The 20,901-nt window shown below is 61.5% G+C and overlaps 1 protein-coding gene across 1 annotated transcript in view; it reads left to right on the forward strand.

The window, feature by feature from the left end:
• Positions 1–8,454: 8,454 nt before the first annotated feature.
• MID2 (midline 2) overlaps positions 8,455–20,901 on the forward strand; it is a 60,518-nt gene continuing 48,071 nt past the window's right edge. The window contains exon 1 of the mRNA XM_068419843.1: positions 8,455–8,536. The gene's annotated coding sequence lies outside the window, so the exon portion shown is untranslated. The remainder of the gene's footprint in view (positions 8,537–20,901) is intronic.

Genomic DNA, 20,901 nt, shown 5'->3' on the forward strand with positions numbered 1-20,901 from the left:
GGTCCCTGCCCTGACACGGCTCCCCCAGAGGTGACCCCCGGGCTGTGCCCCTGCCCCTGTCCCACACCTTTGCACGTGCTGGGGATGACAGATGAGAGCTGGGGACGAGGCACACGTGCTCCTCAGCTCAGCTTCAGCGGCTCTCATCGAGGTGGCACTCCATCTCCTAGCCCGTGGCTCAGCACATGCCCAGTTCCCCAGGACCTCTCCCGGTTGTGCTGCTGCTCCCACCAGGACAGACAGGACCTGGGAGCATGTGGCAACGCTCTGCAAAGGCCACAGCCAGCCCGGTGCTCCCCAGCACCCTGCGCACCCCGGCGGGTCCCCCCCTTCTGCCTCCCTGCAGAGCACCCCGGGAGGGTGCTGAGCTCTGCCTGCTGCCGCCCTCTGGATGGCAGGGTCCTGCCTGCTGACACTTGCAGCAGCTGCCTGGATTTGGGTCATTTTTATCTTTAAAAATTTATATCCATGTTCTTTGTGTTCATTTGTGAGCTGCTGGGAAGGCTGAAAACTCGCCTGATTTTGTAAGTTGAAGGGGAGGTATGAAAATACTCCCACGGCTCTGGAGCTTTAAAAATATATATATATATGTGAGATAGACAGCCCCCTGCTCTGCAGGAGTCTGGCGCTGGCTGGAGGCTGAGATCCTCGGATAGCCACACATTGGTTTAGTCTCTAGTCTAGCAGGAGCCTCTCAGGAAAACAAGGAGATAAACCACCTCAACAGCAACACTTCAGAGCTCTCAGATGTGAAGATTTTACCTTTTATCTCCGTCCAAGTTAAAAATGTTTTTGTTTTGCCATGTCAGCTGGATGGCCCACCAACCCCTCCCGGGGTGAGGGCAGCTGGGGTGCCCTGGGTGCTCTGTGGCACAGGCTAGCCCTGCTTTGGGCCCAGTTTCACTGGGAAAGGCGAGCGATCTGGCCGACTTTCAAACCTCTGGGGATGGAGATTCCACCACATCCCTCAGTAAATTGTTTGAATAGCTAATGGCCCTCGTAATGAGCAGTGTGCGTCGTGTTTCTCATCTGAATTGCTGGGTGAAACTTCCACTCCGCTCTCCTGTTAGACCTGTATGAGATGAAAGAAGCTTTTCCCACCCAGCGTCAGCTCCCCACGCAGGTTTTCATGGGCTGGGCTGGAGTCACCCATAACCTCTGCTTCAGCGAGCGACTGAGATTTTGGGGTCTCACGACTGCTTTTAAGCCTCTCTGCGTAGTTCCAGCTCTTGTCCGCGGTGCTCCTCCGCTTTGCCAGGCTCCCTTTGGAGGCCAGGCAAGGTCTGGCACCAGAGCAGGGTTCCGGTGCTGCCCCCCCGTTCCTCTCCCCATGCCCAGGGTGGCCGCGGCCCTTTCAGCTTGGCATGACACAAGAGCTCAGGGTCAGCATGTCAACACCAAACTCCGCTGCGGTGTTTGTGTGATCTGGGGTTTCTGCAAAAGCACGTGCTAAAGCGTGTTCCTGAGACATCTGTGGAAGGAGCATTTCTTATGGCAGATGATCCAGAGGTGGGTGCACAGCATCTCACGGTGTCACAACAACCCAGAAGGGATTCCAGCAGCAGAGGCATCCTCCATGCTCCGTGTTCCTCATCCATGACCCCCACCTCTGGTCCTGACATCCCAACCCCCCAAGCCAGCGGAGGCACTGCGAGTACAAGAGCTGCTCTGCAGCTGGCAACGGGGCGAAAAGCCACAGCTCAGGAATGAAGTGTGGACTATCAAAGCTATCCAGCCACAAGCCTGTGTCCACCTTCTCTCTGGGTTTCAGCCCCATGAGACACACGCGGTGCCTGTTCCTAAGGCTCGCTGCCTGCCTGTTCCAGCACCTTCCCGCACCCCCGATAAAGATCTGAGTCCCCCCACCATGGACCCGGCTCATCCCCACGCCTGCACTGCGGCGGAGGCCCTGCCTGCCTTGGACAACCTCTGGGGAAGATCCTGCGGGAAGCCAGTGGCGATCCCCCACGGTGATTTCTGAGCCCACGCTGCCTTCGCAGCAGCCTCTAGTTTCGTATCCTAATTTAGTAAATGAGCTCAACGTGCCTTTTGCTCCCTCCCCTACCCCACTAACACAGACAGGGCTTTAGGAATACGGCTCGTTTCCTGCTGGGGCCGCAGGCTCGGGGCAGCCGGTGTCACCACGCACAGGGACGGGCGGCTGCTCCGCTGAAACAGGGCTTTAGCCCTGCCCTGGCAAACCTCAGCCCCAGCTCTCCGACTCTCTGCCCAGCACCTGCCTGCCCCTACCCGAAGGTATTACTCTGAACTCCAAGGGAAGATCTGCGATGATTTGTTTCTCCTTAAATTCCCTTAAGCTTCCCATTCATTTCCTTGACTCACCTCCCAGCTGATGAGGTGTGAACAAGGAGGAGAAATCCCCTGCTGAGTGCCCCAGCCTGACCCGGGTGGACCCTCCAGGAGGATTTAAAACAGTGTTGCAGGGTGGGGAGGGGGTGTATAAGCTGGGGGAGCAGTGCTTTGCTTTTTGGAAGGCTGGGAGGTCTTCAAGGTCCTTGGAGCGTAGTTGATGGCTGTTGAGGAAATGGTAAGTTTTGAGTGCTCTGGAATGAGTCTGTTGCTTTTATTGTGGTTATAAGCCTGACCCAGGTCTGGCTAAACTCATATTTGCTTTTTTTAACTCCTAAATTAGCTTAATGCTAGGGAGAAAAGGCTGGCAGAGGGGTGTGTGCTACCTGTGGATGTGTGAGGCTGAAAGTGAGAGATGCAAGTGAACATTTCAGGGCCGCTCCTCATGCGTGGGAACATTTCCCGCAGCGTGGTGGGGTCAGGGTTGGTCTCACGGTGCCGGGGCCGACGGGAGGGGGGAAGCTGTGCTGGCTGCTGTGAGCCAGGTTCTCTTTTGCGAGGCACAGAGGTTGCCCCAAAGCATCCCAGGAGACAGCGTGCCATGCTCTGGGGCTGCGTGGCAGCAGCCCACGCCGTGCTTGGCAGGTGCAGAGCGTGACCTCCCCTTTGTGCCCACGCTAGGACGCGTGTGTGTGTCTGGGGGGGCTTTCTCATACCCAGCTTTGGATGGGTAAAGGGAAACCTCAGCAAAAATCCTGAGAAATCTCTGTGCCTTGGGAGACAGCGTTCCCCTTGGGCGCTCTGTACAGCAGCTCCAACAGCCTGAAACCGAGATCCTGGGGAAACGTTGCAGCAGCACGGACCTGCTCCTTGCAGGACAGCCCTCCGCCAAGTGCAGTGTCACGTTCTGCAGCGTTTGACCTCGGGTGTAACACTCCCCTGTTGCTTTATTTCCTACTGAATTGATTGGTTTGGGAAAGAAAATAGTCTCCCTGGGTGCGAGGCTGGATGGGTCGGGGCACCTTTCCTACCCGGGCGGCTGGTACAGCTCCAGCTCAGGCTGCCAACGCTAGTGCTGTGTGTGGGATGGACCAGTGGCATTCAAAGCAGGTGGAAGACTCTCACTCTCTCTGTGCCCTGGAAGAGGTTCGCTAAGGACTGGTGTGGAGGGGCCTGGGGTTCAAAAGTTAAACCTCTGTGACCCGGGGGGGCTCTAGCCCTGTTCGTGCAGGCTGGAGAACCTCCCTCGAGGTGAGTGAGGAGGCCCTTCTGCTCGCAGGGGGGCTCGTGGCCTGAGAACCGCTCATCTCCAGTTGTACTTAGTTACTGGCCCTCGGTTGCCACTGCAGCTGGTAGCCACTGTTGTCCCTTTTAGATGGCACGTGCTGATGGAGTGACTGAACATCTGCCCAGCTATGAGTCCTTGCAGCTGGGCTGTGCGGCAGCGAGAGGGCTGTGCTCACCCCCAGCTCGCTGCTCTACCTGCTTCCGAGGTGCCAGTGTCAGACTGGGGCTTGGTTTACCACCGTCTTTAAAAGCCAGTTCTCAGGGCTACAAGGACCAGCTTGTCCATACCGGGCAGTGAAGCTTTCCACCCCACACCAGTTCCCCTCATGCACATGTATGGCGAGGTGCTCCTTAACTACGAGATTCTCGGCAGTTTCTTCCCAGGACCCTGTACCCTTTGGTCAGCATTTTCATGCAACAATTCAGTGTTTGCTCTCCAACATGAGGCTCTAGGCAGGTTTTTCTCGAGCGCTGGTGAAATGCTGTGCTGAATGCAAAATTCCAGGTGTCTTCACGTGTGCTTCCCTGGAGCTTATAGCTTATCCGTGTGCTCTGCATGCATAGCAAATGGTTTTCCAACATGAACATCTGCAAGCTGGGACCCACGGCCCATAGAGACTGGGGAAAAAGCACAGACAGCGTGTGATCCCTCTGCGTGCTTGACCTGAGGTGCTCGGGGTCCTTTCTCTCTGCCCGAGGTGCTTGGCAGGGCAGGAGTGTGTGTGCAGATCTGCTGGCCCCAGTCACGCTGTGCTCGCCAGGCTCCGCACCAGCGTGGGAACTTGGAGAAGGAGCAGCAGAGGAGCGGCCGGTTCCACATGGGAGCTCTTCTGAGGCTGCAGAGACAAACCCCCCGCTCTCCTGGCTGGCACTGAGCAGTCTGTACCGTGTCACGTTGCTTTTCTCTGCCTGTACCCACCAGGTATTTTCCCATTTCACCAAAAAGCAAAAGAGGTTCCTGCGGAGAGCGGCCCCACTCCCCAAACCCCCAGCCCCGCTCCCTCGGCATCCATCCTCTGCAGGAGGTGAGGAGGGGGCCTTGCGGAGCCAGGGAAGCGCGATGGAAGGTGGCTGCGATGTGCAGGCAGAAGGGGCTGGGCAGCGACTGCCCTTCTGGGTGCCCAGCTTCACCGTCTGAGGGCTCCCAGGTGTTTTTCCAGTCGTTTTCTGGGCTTAAAAACCAGCCTGAGCAGGGCAAACCAAATTGTCGGGTGAAGCCACGCTGCGCCCCATGGGGCTGATCAGCACATTCATCCTGCGGATGCCTCTGGCTGCGGCTGCAGGGATCTGCCAGCCCCAGGGGCGGCTGGGGGGGGCTCTCACCCTCTCTTTGCGCACCCCCAGCAGAGCCAGGAGGCTGTTGGCTTTGGTGGTCAGGCCGGGAGCTCCTGGGCACCAGTCTGTAAGCTAGAAGGGAAAATAGTGAGCACTTGTGCTGCTTCCTCTGCTCCCTGCAAAGCCTGCGTCAGTGGAAAGCCTGTGGAGCTGAACCTGTTCCGCTCGCTGAGGAGCAGGTCCACCGTGGAGCCACTGCCGGGGAAGCAGTTACAGTACAGCAGGGCTCTCGGGGTCAGCGAAGGCTCGCTGAAACAAGAAATACAGACCAGAGAGCTTGTGCTGTATTTCGGTGGTGAGGGTTCTGGCTGCTGGCGTGACCTGCCAGGGATATGCAGGAGCCCACCCCTGCCTTCTCCCCAGGGATGTGCTACTGCTTCAGGCCCCTCTGTGAGCACAGAGAGGGCAGCTTTTGGGCTCTGTGCCCTGACCCTGGCATGAGGCAGGGGAGACCCAGCGGGGGCATGTTGTGCAATGTGCCCGCCCAGCCCAGCCTGGGAATGGGGAGGAATGGGGCTTGTCATGGCAAGGGGAGGGTTTGGAGACACCTGCCAAGCCCTGCCCAGGAGCCTCAAAAACAAGGAGCAGCTCTTGCAGGTGTCGTGGGGAGTTTCCTGCTTCCCTCCAGCTCCCGGCTTCATGTCTGGCCTCTCCTGTGCCAGCTCCCAGGTGAGGGGTGTCTCAGCGAAGAGGCGTTGGGCAAGTGGGTGCTAAGACAGAAGAGTTTAGTTTGGGGGCAGGCGAGGCCTGATCCCATCACGGGAGAGAGCTGGAGTTGGATTCAGGCTCTGAAATTCCAGGCCTCAACGTGAGGTGGTGCAAAGCATCCACTTCCCATCCCCGAACCGGGAGCCGCTGCTCCCAGCGAGGAGGAAGAACTGAATGCCTTTGGGGAAGAACTGGAGATTAAGGAGGTGCTAATGAAAGCTGGAAGAATGAAGTCATCAAAATATAAAAAGAAAATGAGAAGAGATTTTTCTGGGGGAATTCATCCATCCCTGCTTGTCTCTACAGCTGCTCTTCAGAAGAGCAGGAAGAGGGATGCAGAAGTTAAAAGGCTTTTTTTCCCTCTGTGCTTTCCACTGTAAAAACAAATTCTTGAGGGGGAATCCTACTTTATAACTGTGTGCTGTTTATTCACCAGGCATCCCAGGCATGCGGTGCAACTTGAGCGTCCCCATTCCCTGTTTGTGAATGCGGACGCTAACGCACACCAGCCCTGGGCAGGATAATAATGATTCCCCGAGTCCCAGCACCACGCTCGAGCTGCACGTCACAAAAATCCAGACAGTCCCTATTCCAAATGCACAGGCCCTCTGGAAGGACCACTCCAAAAGGACTTGGTGGGCAAATGGAGCTGATCTCTCCACCCCTCATGAATGTGACTCACCCCGGAGTGGTTGGCACATTAACATAACGAGCTCTACCCTCCTGCTGCCCTGCTCGCTCAATTAAAGTGCCATTTGAACCTGATCCCTCTGTGTTTTGGACACATGCACACACACAGCACCACTGTAATTGTAAATATTTGCCCAAGGTCACCCCGACGCCTCCAGCTTTTAATGCAGAGGGCTAACTACTCTCAGCGCTCATCAAGCTGTGAGTCTGCTGGTGATCTCTTAGGAAAACTGTCTGGGTACTTTAAAAAAAAAAACAAACACCCCCAAAAAACCCCACTTCTGTCACTGAGCTGTGGTGTGGTGGGTCCCAGCCATCTCAGGCCCCAGCACTGGGTCTGTTTTACAGAGCTGTGCACCAGCTTCGAGCGTGAGCACCAGCAGCAGCCGATTCCTGGGGGGCAGAGGAGGGTGATGGGACTGATCCCCGCTGTGTCACTCCAACCCTGCCAGCTTGCTCACCCTCTGCGGTGAGGCTGTCACCAGAGCTGGGAGCTGGTGTGACACCGTGGTACTACGCAGCTGGGCACCGCTGTCTGCTGTCTGGGCTTTATGTCTCACCGGCGTGCTGTGGGAGGAAGCTGGAGAGTCTCTGAGCTCAGGTCCGAGCGGAGCTGCCAGCATCCCCCGGCAGCTGCTCCCTGGCAGCCCCGGTCACCGCGCAGAGCCCCGTGCAGCCGGGCTGTTCCCCATGCAGTCCGTGGTGATGGTGTTTGCTGTGATCTCCAGCCATCTGCTAGTTGTTAGTGGCCTCATTTCTCCTGCAGCCGAAGTGCCTCGTCCAGGGGCTGCACATCTGTGCTGTCACCCTCGCTGCTTCACCCCAGCCACTGGCACAGGGTGCACTGAGCAGCTCCTGGCTACCTGCCGCGGCCTGCTAGCCGCAGTGAGCTCAGGAAAGGGGCTTTAATGTCCTGCCTGTCTCACCGAAGGAGGCTCAGGCGCACCAGGCTCTGATCTGGCTGTTTGTTCTCTTCTCACTCGGGCTGCACAGATGCAAACGACAAGGACCGATCCCAGGGCAGCTATGAATTACGTGACTTGGCCGGAGCTGTGCAGGCTGTGTTCTCACTGCCAGAAAAGCAGAGATAGGATTTAATGCAGAATAAGTGGCCAATATTAACTATCCTGCTGTCAGAGCCTCCTAGGGAAAAGGATTTGTAATTCCTCCGTGCGGTGAAGTAGGTGAGAACAAGGCTGGCCGTGGTTGTGGTGTTGACCTCCGCTGCTCCGTGGAGTACAGCTGTCTTGTTCCACTGGAAAGTCACAGCGTGACGGCTACCATGTGCTCAGAGTCTGACTGTAAAAATACAGCACGTTTGTGTGTGTGTGTGCGTGCAGTGACGAGGGTATCGCAGTGCGTTAAGGGCAGAAAACGAAACGGCTGCAGGTCCCTGCGTACCAAACCCTCCTCCAGCATCCGTGAGGATCTCCCTGTCTCACCTTAAGGAGCACCAGGAGCCTGGGTATGTTTCTCCTCATGTTTATTTTAAAGCCACGGCTCATTTAACACTCCGGGCTGTCTTCAAATATAAATAACCTGTACAGCACGTATCCGTGTTACCGAGGAATAAATTACACTCTGGGTTTGCCCTCCCTTGCTTCCCTTTGATGTTACTGCCGTGGACACGCGTACATGTGCCCTTCGCACCCAGCGAGGTACCCTCACCGGAGAGCCCTTCCCCTGCCCGGGGGCACCGGGCCGCCCCCGCTGCTGGACGAGGGAGTAAAGCCCCCGCCCGGCCTGACCCCCCCTCAGCCGCGGCTGCCGGGGGAACACACGCTGCAGGGCTCGGGGCCGGGGGGCCGAGCCGCGACCAGCGGGACACGCGGTGTCCCTGGAGCACCGGTGCGCACCTCGGAGCGTGCCCCGGAGCACGCGGCTCCGCGACCCCCGGCGCTTCCCCACCCCGGGCCGGGCCGCTCCAGCCCCCGGCGGGGCCTCCCCCCCTGTTCAAGGGCCTGGGGGGGTCGCGGCGCTGCCCCGGCCCCGGCGGGACCCCGCGGCGGGACCCTGCGGGCGCTGCGGCCTCACCTTCGGGGGGGGCGGTGGGGGGGGGCGGGAGCGCGCGCGGCACCGCCCCCCCCCCCGCCCCGCGCTCCGCCGCCGCCGCCCCCCCGCCCTCCGCCGCCGCCGCCGTCTCCCCCGCGCCGCCGCCGCCTCCAAGATGCCCGGGCAGCGGCGGGGAGGCTGCCGCAGCCCGCCGGTAGGTAGCGGCCCTGGGGGAGCGGGGTACCGGGGCGGGCCCGGGCACCGGGGGAGGGGGGCACGGAGCGCGGGGCCCCGGCGCGGCCCTGCCCGGGCTCGCAGCAAGTGGCGGGGGGGGGTCCTGCCCTTCCCTTCCCGGGAGCCGGCGCCCGGCGCTCCCCGCCGCCCCCGCTCGGGGCTCCCGGCTGCGAAGTGCGTTTGCGAACCCGCCCGGCACCTTCCGCCGCTCGGTGAGGAGATGGGGGGGGGCCCCAGCGCCGGTCCCCCTGCCGCGGGGGGCAGCGGGGGGGGCACCCGGCACCCCACGCCCTTCCCGGCCCGTCCTGCGGGGCCGCCGCGGTTCGTTACCGGCCGGCGGCAGCGGGGACTCCTCGCCCCCCTGCGCCATCTCGGCTCTCTCCCTCCAGCCGCTTTAACGGCCCGGCACCCCCCCGGCCCCCCCGATTTTCCCACGTAAGCCGTGTCGCAGCCGCCCTGCCCCCGAGCCCGGTGGCTCCGTGCTCATCCCCGCACGGTTCGGTTCCAGGCTCCCGCTGCTGCCGGCGGGGAGCCCGGTGCGGGGCCGCTGCCTTCCGGCTGCGCCCGGCTTCCTTCCCGGCAGCGTGGCACGGGTTTATCGTGATAAAGTTTAGCTAAATGGAAGTTAAAAGGTAAGGAGTTCTGCCGAGCCCGGCCTCTGCGGGAGCCACGCAGGCTTCTCGCAGCGCGAGAGGGAAGAAATGGGCTAACGCAAACCCTCCGCTGCACCGAGAGGCCGGGCAGTATTTCCTGGGATATCGCTCTGGCGTTTTATTGCCTGCGTTCTCGGAGATGTTATTGCCAGTCTTGAAGCGGAGCGTGTTTTGCTCGCGCTGAGAATCTGTTGAGCTGTTAGAAAACGCGCCCGAGTGCCACGCGAGAGCTGCATTTCCTCGTCCTCGCGCTTTATTTATGTGTCTTGCCTCCAAAAACGTATCGACTGCATGTTTTATTGCTCTGATGTGCACGGCTAAAGATGGTTGTAAAGCAGCGCGGGCGGCAAAGGGCCATTCTGCTGAACGGGTTGTGGAGTTTCTGGAGAGGGCAAATGGCTCTTGTTGCTCCATCATTTCCTCAAGTCTTGACACGCCGGGCGTTAATGGCTTCGGCTCTGCCTGCCCTGCCTGGCTTTCGCCCAGGCCTCCTCGCGCTCTCGAGCGAGCCCTTGGCTGAGCCTTTGTTGTCGGAAAGCGGCTTCAAGGAGACCGGCTCTGCTTGAGGAGCTGCCGCAGCCAGACCGGAGCTGGCAGCCGGTGCCCGCGGAGCGCTGGGGCACTGCTGGCTCCCGGGTGGCATCGGCTCAGCGGCCACGTCACTGCCGGGCAGCCAGGGAGCACTGCCAGCCCATCACCCTGCGTGCAGGGCATCGAGCGGGGGCTTGAGCCTCTCCTTGGCCCTTACAATCAGACCAGCGGTGCCCTTCCTCATCTCCCCGGTGCTGGAGGGGGCTGTGGCGGAGCTGGCGCAGGGGGCTGCGTGGCGGGCAGAGCCCTCCCGCTTCTGCAGGCGCCGGGGGCTCTGCGCTGTGGCTGACGCTGCTGTTTCGCCTGCTGGGAGCACGCTCCAAACTCCTGCTCGGCCCTTACCCCTGACGAAGGGCTGATAAAAGCAGCCACGAAACGGGAGGCAGGGAGGCTGGCTGCGGGGGTCTCCCTGCCCCGGGCAGCGGGGTTGGAATGCTCTCGCACCCAAGGGTCTATTCCTTGAGGATGCTCCTGGGAAAAGACAGCGAGTGGGATGGGAACAGGAGGGGGAAGAGCGAACGTCAGCGGCAGAAGTGGTTGCATCGGTTCAGGCAGGTGCTGTTATTGCTACAGAGCCCTGGATGTGCCAGCCACTTCGCAAGCGATCAGAGACGGGTCCGTGCCCTGCGGAGCCTTTTGCGGCACCGGGTGAAAGCAGCGCCTGCGTGCGGCCGGGGTCCGGGGCCTTGCACTGCCTGTTTGTAAACGCTGCTTTAGAAAAAGAAATGAAGCTGCAGCGGGTGATAAATGCCCTCCCTCGAGGAGCGCGCGTGCAGGCGGCTGCGTGGCAGTGGCCTCGCTGGCACAGCTTGGGGGGTGCTGTGCTGGCAGTTTGTGTGTCGTTGCGTGTATACACGTGTTTGTAAGCAGGGTGGAATCATCCGTGAGACCACGTGAGGTTGATAAATGCCTTATTTTTAAAATCGGGGTTGTCTTGTCTCTCGATCGTCATCTCTCAGGGACGGGGAGATGTGTTTCCAAACCTGCGCTTGGGTTTTTCACCCTGGACCCCCTGGGCTGTGTCTCTGAGAGGGTTTCTGTGCAGTCAGTGGTTGGGGCTGCCGCGCTGTCTGAAGCAGAGGGTGGGGGTTTGAGCCCGTTATCTCTCAGGTCAGCTCCTGACTTCTGGGAGTCATCACATCTCGGAGGCCGGTCGCTGGAGAGACCGTGGCTCTCGGCTGTCCCATCCCAGCGGCTGGAACCGGAGTTTCCTCTGCAGACTGCACAGCCGGCTCTCTAAGCAAACCTAATAAGCAGTGTGATTATTTCGTACCTCTGGAGGGAGTTACTGCTTCCGATAACGTGCCCACCTTCGCTCGCTTGAGATCTCTCTGAGGCTGGTGCTCCCCTCTTCGGGTGAGCTAGCAGAGTGCTTCAGGAGGGTTTGTGACTGCAGAAGCTGCTCTCCTGAGCAACCTCCTCGGGAGGGACGAACAGCCTTGGGGAGGTTTGGGGTCGGGGTCTGGTCCCCTCGCCAGGGCTTGAGCCTGTGCTGCTGCTTTTGCTTGTTTTTAATGTTCTTCCCCTGGAAAAGGAGGGCATGTTGCAGCTTAATGAGTGCCTGGCTTCACCGTCATCTTCTGCAAATGAGCAACTCTGGCAGCCTCTGATTAACGAGAGGACGCGGCGGGGAAGCCTGGCCTCCTCGGCTGCCTCTTCCAGCACGATTGCTTGCGGGTGCGGCGCCCGGGGTCCCGAGAATGCCAGGGCAGGGAGGTCACGGCCAGGAGAATGGGGCATCTGTGTGCTGCTGAACGCTGCCTTGTGCCCTGCGAGGGCGGCTGCCGCCGGGCTCTGCAGCCCCAGCGCCGCGGGGACGGAGCGTCTCGCCTCCCGGACCCTTTGCCGCCTTCTCACGCGTGGCTGCTGTAAAACACCGCGTTGGCTCTTCTTGGAGCGGCCCAGGACCTGCCTCTCGTCCGTAGGGTGCGGAGAGGGGGACGGTGCTGAGCCCCATCCTGGGCGGTGACGCAGGGCAGAGCTGGGCACGCTGCAGCCCCGGCTCCGCGGGGTGGAGGCGGGGGGCCCTGCCAGCACTGGTGAGATGTGCAGCCTCGGTGGCTTCGTCATCTGCCCTCCTGCCCTCCGCCCTGTTCCTCGCCCCAGCCCCAGCAGGCTGGGGAGCAGCCGGCAGCAGAATAGCTCCTTTGTGCCGCTGGACACACTGGCCCTTCTCAGGAAAGAGCTTTTTGTGTTCGCTGGCAGCACCAGGCCCATCGCTGCCTCCGCTCTGTCCCTGCGCGGGGGCTGCCCTCACCCTGCCCCTGCGGGCAGCCCCAGGCCCCGGGTCCAAGTGGGTCCCGTGTCCCGGAGGCAGTGGCAGGGATGGGGACACGCTTGCCCTTCTCAGCGGGGACTCCTGACTTGCTTCTGGGGGATGAGGGCAGCCCCACCAGCACAGCGGGGAGGGGAGCGGGGTGCTGCCCCTCGGGACCCCCCCAGCGTGGGGACGGGGCTTGGTGACAAGCAGCCTGAGGTGCCCAGCTGCCCCTAGTCCGCTGGGTTGGAGCTCCTTGCCCTGCTCAGCCTGGCTACTCTGTGCCCCTTTGCTCTGTGCTGGGTGACACCCTGCCCCACGGGGCTGGGCTGTGCCCGGATCTGGTGCAGGGTCTCGGGGTGGGGGGCCAGGCATGCCCGCGTCTGAGCTTGGACCTCTCTTTGTCTTCTCTCCGTGCCCCCTTTCAGCTCTGTGGTGCCGCTCTGCCTTCACGCAGCTCCCCGGTCCCCACGTCACCGGCTGGGCTCGGCTTCCTCCCCCAGCAAACAGCCCTGGCGTGCCCCCGGGCGGGCAGGGGACACCCCTCTGCCGCCCCTTCCCCTGCGCCTCTGCCTTTGGAGCCCTCCTCGCAGCCGGGCTCAAGCTGTCGTCCCTCTGGTGTGTCCCCCACCGCCGGCAATGTCCCCCTTTCCCTCCTCCCGTGATGTCCCTTCTGCACAGGCACGTTTGTAGGGGACAGGGCTGTCCCAGTGTCCCCCGGTGTCACACCAGAGCCCAGGACCAGGGTGGGGACGCTGCATGACTGCAGGTGCCATTGCTTGCCCCATCACCCAGGTGCTCGGGAAGAGCCTGGGGTGCTCCGCGGCTGCTCCCTGCCTCGGCCAGGCTGCCCGGGGACGGGCCAGCTGCGTTTTGGGCTGTGCTGAGCCAGAGGCGTCGTGTAAATTGGAGTGGAATTGGCTTGTGGGATTCGGAGGGTGTTTCCCGGTGAAAACCATGGTGGTTATTCAGAACTGCACTGGCTGGGATGTGTCCGAGCGGAGGAGCGTGCTCGGGAGCCTGCTGCAAGCGACCTGCCCTTCCCTGGCTGGGTGTTGGCGGCCGGTTGGGCTTCCTTTTGGGCTCTTCCTGTGGGATTTCCGCGCTTCGGAAGGAAGAGGGTGCGGAGGGGATCTGGTTCGAACGTGATCCTCATCCGGAGTGCCCGGTGGGTCAGCAGGGATGACCCCTCTCACCCGTGCGGATTAAAAATGAGGCCGGATTTTTTGCTCTCAAAATTTAAGAGTAGTGAGACTGAATAGAAAGGGGGTTTGCTGTGTGTGGGGGGTTTTGTTGTTTGGGGTTTTTGTAGGGTTTTTTTGTTGTTTTTTTCCCCCCACTGTTGCAGAGTTGGATGCTGCGAGCTCTCAGGTCTCAAAACTGTATTTTCTACATCTAGAGTCTCTACTTGAGAGGGAAAAGGTGAAAAACCAACATGAGAAATCGTAGGAAGCCTGCTACGTCAGTGGGAAACCGAGGGCACATCCGAGAGCTGCTTTTTGCGGAAGAAAGCCCGTAGCCGGTGTGTGCCAGCGTGGCACGCGAGCGGCTCGGCGGCCGTTGGGAGTCCTGGGGCTCTGCCCGCTCCCCGGGCTGTGGTGTGGGGTCCCGCAGCGTAGGGGGCTGCGTGCCTCCGCGGAACGTTAGTGCTATTGTTTGTAACTGGAATTCGTGTCTGAGAGGGAAATGAATTGCCAGGTCTGTTTGTTTACTCCTCGTTCTGCAGGCACGGGAGCTAGACCGCAGTAGGGTAATGGCCTGGAAATTAAATTTCGTTTGAATACGCAAACCCAATTTTGAGCTGGTTGACTGAAGGGGAAAAAATTAACTTGCGACAGCAGGCAGAGCTTCCTGCAGCGGGGCTCGGGCACGGCGTGGTGAGCGTGAGCGGGCTGAGATCCGCGCGGGGGTGACGGGGAGACGCGTACGGGCGCACGCCTGGGACACGCAGCCGTGCAGCGAGTCGGAGATGGCGTGGGGTAAATCAGCTTTTGCTCTTCAGAGAGGCACAGAGTGAGTTGAGCGTGTTTCATGGGCAGTCAGAAGAACCCCGCTATATCTGGTTGTGTAACGGGGCTGATCAAAAGGAGGCAGGGTAAGACCATCTAATTACGCTGGTACCCGGCGCGGGGGCAGCCGTGCAGCCCCGCAGAGGACAGGCACCGGAGCTGAGCATCCCTCCCAGGAGCACTCCAAGGCTCCGGAGCTGGACCCACTGCCCCTGCAAGGAAGCACATGTGGATCCAGGCTGCTGAAGTCCTGCACGGGGGGATTTATCCTGGTGGAGGGGATGTCCCTCCCTGCAGGGATTTGCTTGGGCCGAGTGGAGCCCCGACAGAGGGAGGACAACTCTTCCAGGCGGTTACGGGCGAGCTGAGCAAGGAGAGCATCCTGCGTTTAGGAATAATCTTAATCTTTCAGCCCAGCGCCCGTAAAGGCAGCAGTGGTGTCTAAGTTGTTCTGCATGGTCAGCCGAGCTCTGCTGCCTGCTCAGCTCCCCCGGAGCAGCAGGGGAATTCAGATGAGAGAAGCAAGGCGTGGATTTTCAATGGTGTGCATGATGAATTGCTGGAAAGAGAGAGCTAGTGATGCTCCAGAAATGTGCTCTGTCAGGGTCCAAAGGCGTCCAGGCAATGGGGGACATGCCAAGGCAAACCTGAGCTGGGGGCAAAATGTGGTGCCCCCTGTTACGCGTGTGATCAGGCTGTTCGAGGGGACTTCTGGCCTTGAAACTGCTGGTCTCAGGGTCACCCAAGGGTTTTGACGCCTGGGAACAAGCCTTCTGCTGGCTGCAATGATGTGGTGCCCCCCCACACTGCCAGGACAGCCCCAGCTCAGCACCGGCGTGCCCACAGGGACGGTGCTGCGGGTGTCCCTGGGGCTCAGGATCTGCCAGCACGGGTGTCTGTGCCTCCCGCTGTGGAGCTGCAGCTCGTGCAGAGCCCGGCACGGCTGCCTGAGGGTCGCCTGTGGGTGCCCCCGAAGTGGGGCGAAAGTGCTGCCTTTCCCCGGTTGCCTCTGTCTGTTTTGGGTGCAGGGGGTGGTGGGATGCTCGAGGCGCAGGGGTGGGATGCTCCAGGTGCAGAAGAAATCCAGAAACTCTAAATTATTGCAGAAATATATTGGCTCAGGCCACGTAAAGGCATTTTGTTTTTCTTAAAGCATCCGAGATGTTCTTACAGCCGCCGGAGCCCCGGGAGCAGCCTGCACGCCCGCCGGCTCTCTCCGAGCCCTCCCTGTAAACACGGCAGGCTCCTTCAACAGCGTTTGCGGTGCCAAGGGCTTCTCCGGTGATCGCTTTGCTTTAGCGCTCGCGTTACCTTCCCCTTGCTGCACGCAGCTCCCCGGAGCCGGGCGGTTTGTAGCGGGGTCGGAGCACAGAGCGAGGGTCCCGGCCGGCTCCGAGGCTCTGCTCGCAGGGTCTGAGCTGCAGCGGGGTGCTGGAGAATGAGCCGAGACCAGTGCATTTGTTTAGCAAATTAATCCAGATTTCTTCTGGCTCACGCTTTGCATCCCGGTGTGTTTGTGGCGTGCTGGGGCCTGGCCTCGGCGCTCTCCGCTGGTGCCTCTGACTGCGTTGCTTTTTTCCCCCTCCCAGAAATGTGCTCTGAGTTTTTTTGCTTGGAGGTTTTCCCTGGCTGCGAGTGGCTTCATCTCTTGCTCCCTGGTGCTGGAAGCGTTTGTGCCTGTAGGAGGGAGGAACGGGCTGGGCTTTGCCTTGCAGGAGGGTGGTAGGTGCTGAGCTGCACGGCTCGGGGCCTTTTCTGTGACGAGCAATCCTGGCCATGATCATCGTTTTGCTTGGTGTGTTCCTTCTCCTCCACAGCTGGTGGGAGGGAGATGTCCTCTGGGATCTCCGCTGGCCCCGTGACCATGCTTGAGGTTCTCCTGAGCCCCTGCTTCTCTGTGCTTCACCTCCCAGGTTTGGTTTCCTCCCAGGAAATCTCCGCTTTCGTCTTTGGTGAGGGCTGCCCCTTCCAGGGACAGGCTCCTCTTCATTATCCTCTCTGGGATTTTTCTTCTCAGCCCCCTGAATCCAGACTTGATGCTTCCTGGCTTCCCTGTTCTCCCTCGAAATCGTGGTCCTTTCCTCCGCTTCCTGAGCCGTCTGCATCACCACCCCCTCCCGTCTCCCTGCCCGCCGCTGCTCTCCCTCCCTGGCACCCGCAGCCATTGTGGGGTCGGACCGGGACCTCACGCCCTCTGGAGATGCTCCCTCCTGTTCCTTGCTCACACTATGGGCTTATTTTGTCTCTTCTGTCTCTTACCTTCTCTCCTGGCACCTCTACTCCCGTTGCCCCAGCACCATGTCCTTGCTCCCCTGTATCTCTTTTCGAGCCCACTGCAGTTGCTCTCCCCTCGCTGGTGGCTCCCAAGCTGGGTTTCACTGTCCCACCTCCTTCCAAGCCCCTGCTGCCCTCCTGACATGGAGGGCTTCCCGATCGCCCCTGCCCTGCCAGGGCTGCATCCTGGGTCGTGCCCTGTGTGCGCTTCCCGCGCTGCAGTGGGCTGCTCCGGTGGTGGGGTGCCCCAGGGCGGGGGCTGGCTGCGGGGCGCCTTGGCGTGAGCCTGGGCCCAGGGCTCCGAGCGTGGCAGTGGAGAGGTGCAAATACAGTTGCAAAGTAATCTCAGAGTTAGGTGGGATACGGCGGGGGAAAGCTGAGCTGGCTGAATGGGTCCTTTTTTTGTTTTTATTTAATTTTTGCGATGAAATGTAAAAGTGCTTATGTGCAGAAGTGCTGGAGGGCTGGAGAGCCCTCTCCAAAGGGATGCTGATGGTGTGAGCCACCTCGGAGTGCAGGAGCATTTCATCTTGAAAGGCTTCAGATGACCTGTTTAAAGGGCTGGCAGAATGTCCAGCGAGCGCTGCGTCCCTCTGTCCTTCTGTGGCGGGGAAATCTGGCTCAGCGCAGAGTGCTCCCAAGGGGCCGGCATAGGGAGGTGGTTTCCAAAACTGCCATGATTTGAGAACGAGCCTTGGTTTGTCCCTCTCTGAGGTGAAGGGGTGGTGGCTGGGGCCACGGAGGAGCTCCGACATCCCTGGCCCGGCTGCGGAGGGAGGAGAGGTGCGGCGGCTCCGCGCTGGAGCCCAGCACATGGGTGCCCCCAGCCCCCTGCGTGAGCCCGGGCAGTGCCTGGAGCCGCTTACGCTGGGAAAAACCTGTCTCCGAACCCGTGCCTCGTGCACCAGCCCCGCTGTGCCGGGCGATGGTGGAGCCCACGCCGGTCCCTCAGCTCCATGGCATATTGCTTCCCTCCTTCTAAAGAGTTTGTGTCTTTCAGCCAAGTTACACCAGCCTGGGCTCCTCTTCCTGAGTGTGGTGGGAGGGAGGGTGTAAAAGTCCCAAATATCTGCTACCTGCATTGTTTCTGCATCGGGGATTAACGCTAATTGTTCCCCCATTGTCCGCAGTTCCTGCAGGAAGCCCTGTTTGTCTTACCCACTGCGCCAGGAATGCAGCGCCGAGGAGCCCGGGCAGATATATTTAAACCTGCACCGAGCAGCACAATGGCCTTTGAATTTCCCGACTCCGCCGCATCCGCCGCGCTCGGTGGGTTTGGGGTTTGGAGGCTGGGGCGGCTGCTCTGGGCTGACCTGCCCGGCCCCGGTTAGCGGGGTGTGGGGCTGGGGTCTCTGCCAGGGGGTCGGAGTGGCAAAATGGGACCGGAGCGACATCGTCTGCAGCTTGCTGTTCCGTGGGCTTGCGGGGCTGGCGCGGCGGCGGGGCACACGCGCTACCAGAGCACCGAGGTTCTGTCCGGGGGCATGCCGCAGCCCCAGTCAGGCCGAGGGGTCCATTGCACCAACCTTGGTGCAGCCGGCAGCTCCCTGGCTTGCCTGGCCCCATTCCGGTTCTCTCCCCTCCCCGGCGCAGGGCTGCCGGGGCCGCTCTGTGCGGGCTGGGGAGCATGGCAGGGGGGTGCCGAGCACCGGGCTGGCACGCTCGGGCTCTGTGCCTGCGGTGGGATGGGGCTGCGCTGCGCAGGAGGAGCCCCTCTCTCCTTTGGCTGAGGATCTGTCTGCGTTCTGTCCCCCAATAAACGTCCCTTCAGTAGCAGCCTCGACGTTGCACAGCCCGAGGGTCCCCGGGAGCTCCGGTGGCGGGTGACTCCTCGCCGTGCCACGCTCATGTTGCAGCGGCACCAGGACCTCCCCACGTTTGGGGCTGCGTCTTCTCCTGGCGCTCTCCTGCAGCGGACTTTGCCCTGAACCCGACCTCGCCTTCGCTACGGTCATTTCTTGGCACATCTTTAGACCCTGCTCCCCTGTGGGCGAGCAGCACCCGTGTCCTGTGCTGAGGCTTGGTGGCCCTGGCGTGGGATAACCCCGGCGTGGCTCACGGTCCCCGGAAGATGCTCGTCCCCCAGCACGGTGCCGGGGCTGCGGACGCTGGAGTGGGCTGCTGCTTCCCCGGCCTCCGGAGAGACCGGGGGTGTTCGCCCTCCACGTACGCCTCTCCTCGGCCGCCTGCCGCACCGGGGTGGGGGGGGTTTGCGCATAGCCCCCTGTGCTGCCTCGCCTCTTGTCGGGTTTAGCAGAGGAGCCGAGCGTTCACGGTTGGTGCAGGCAGAAAGCGGGGTGCTGGTGGGTGGTGTGGGGCCCTGCAGCTGGCAGCTGCGGGCCCTGGCAGCGCCCAACGGTGCTGCATCAGCCGGGGCTTTGCCTGCAGCTGCACAGAGGTGCCTCTCCGTGCAGCATCCACCCGGGGATGAACGCCACGGCTTGCTCCCGCGCCCGGGAGGGTGGTACGGAGCACCGGCTGCTGCCGCGCCGCATTTGCAGCTCTACCCTCCCCTCGTCCTTGCGGGGTCGGGGCCGCTGGCTGCTTGCGGGGACGTTGCCGGGCTGGAGCTGCATTGCAGGCGGCGGTGAGGAAGAGGGGAAGGACGCAGAGCTGCGGGGTGCCCTTGGAGAGCGGCTCGGATCAAAAAGCTGCCGCCATGGGTGGTCTGGCAGGAGCCAGCCGGGCGCGGGGCTTTCCTCAGGAGCTGCCGGTGCTGGCACGAGGGCCGGGTTCGCTCGCCCGCCCTACGGCAGCGGCTGGCCGTGCCGGGCAGCGGGGAAGAAGGCGTTAGACCCGGGTGGCAGGAGAGCAAATAACTGCAGGAGAGGTGAAGGAGCGAGGGAGGTGGGGAGACCTGGGGCAGAGGGGGGGTTTGGCGGGCAGGGGAAGGAGGGTTTGCAGGGGGATGGCGGGGCTGCGGGAGAGGGGGACGTGCCAGTTTGGTGGCGTGCCAAGTCCCCAGCTGCTTTCCTCAATGACCAGGCTGGAAGTGGCTCGCTGGCATCTGCGCCGCTCTCGGGAAGGTGGGGCTGCTCCCGCGGCAGCCCTCGGAGCCGGGCGCCTGCACATGCCCCGGGCTCTGGCACCGCGGGTGGGGGCTGCCGGGTGTTGCCGTGACCCCCTGGCTGCGGTGGCAGCCGCTGGCAGAGGGGGCTGCTGGATTCTGGTGGTGCCAGGCAGAGACGCGCGGCCAGGGAGGCTGGGACGGACGGACAGACAGACGCAGCACGGTGCGTGGAGAGGAGGCGCAGTTGCCTGCCGGAGGGTGAGCCTGGCTGCTGCCGTCCCACGTTTGACTGATTGCCGCGGGCCTTGGGGAGCTGCGGGGTTCGATAGGAAGCAAAAGCATCTGTGCTGCAGTCCAGGGACCTGCTGAATCGGAGGGGCCCGGAGAGATGCCCCCACATCTCTGTGTCCTGTCTGTGCCCAGGCCACCGCAGGAGGCAGCAGGGGAAGGTTCCCACGCATGGCGGGGGGAAGTGCCCCCGGAGGCTCCCGGCAGGTGACGTGCCCCGTTGCTGCGTGGGGTTCCTTTGAACTGCTCCAGCTGCTGAGAGATCCATGTGGTGCGATTCTCGGGGCTGTCAGAGCTGGTGAGCAAACTGCAGGAAACCTCTACCTGATCTGCCTTGCACGTAAACGCCAAATGCCGGATCCCATGGGAGCCTTCGGTGGGCACGTGCTGTGCCGAGGTCCTGCGGGAGTGCGCTGGGAGCTGTCACCTCGCCGAGCTGCTGAGCCGGGCACTGTTTGTGGGAAAGAGCTAAAATCTTCCCTTCAACCAGGATGTAACTGGAGGAAAAAACAGATGAGCTCTGGTGCTTGCCTCGCTGATGTTGTGGAGGTGGGTGAGGTCTCTCCCTGGTAGAGACCTCGTGGGCTTTGGCCGGAGCATCCTCGCCCCATGCGGGTACCCTCAGACAAGCTCCTTGGAGCTGCTTCTGCTCCCTGAGCTCCTCCAAAGCGTGAGCAGTGCTGGGCTCACGCCGAAGGCTTTGCCTCTGCGGGTGAAGCGGAGGACTGCTGTGGGTGCTGAGGGGTTTGGGGTTTCCAGATCTCCACGGAATCCCAGCGATGTGCTGCAAGGCTGGCACCCAGTAACCGCTGCACGGGGAGCACGGCTGGGCGACGGCTTGTGTCCTCGTGCAGTCACGACTGGCTTCAAACACCGCCACAACCTTCGTGCTTCATCCTACACTGCAGTCCTGTCAGGCAGACAAATAGGACATCACCAGCTGGTGGTTTAACGTCTGGCCCAAAGCCCTCCTGTTGCCATGAGCCCTTCCCACGTCCGGTTTTCCGGCCCGCAGGAGTGTGGCTCTTCATTTCCCACCGGGCAGACCGGGGGCAGCTGCAGGTGGGGAGGTTTCACGGCATCACCAGAACAAATAGCATCATCGATTGGTTTCCGCACAGCTGAAGAAGTGTTATGAGCCGCTTAAAACAATGGGAAGTGTTCAGCTCCGGCACTGGCAGGAGGGGAGGGATGGCAGGGAGTGCTGGGTGCTGGGCGTGTTGGGTGCTGGGCACACTGGGTGCTGGACCGGTGATGCTGACG

The sequence above is a fragment of the Nyctibius grandis genome, chromosome 29 (assembly GCF_013368605.1).
Source record: "Nyctibius grandis isolate bNycGra1 chromosome 29, bNycGra1.pri, whole genome shotgun sequence".
NCBI lineage: Eukaryota > Metazoa > Chordata > Aves > Nyctibiiformes > Nyctibiidae > Nyctibius > Nyctibius grandis.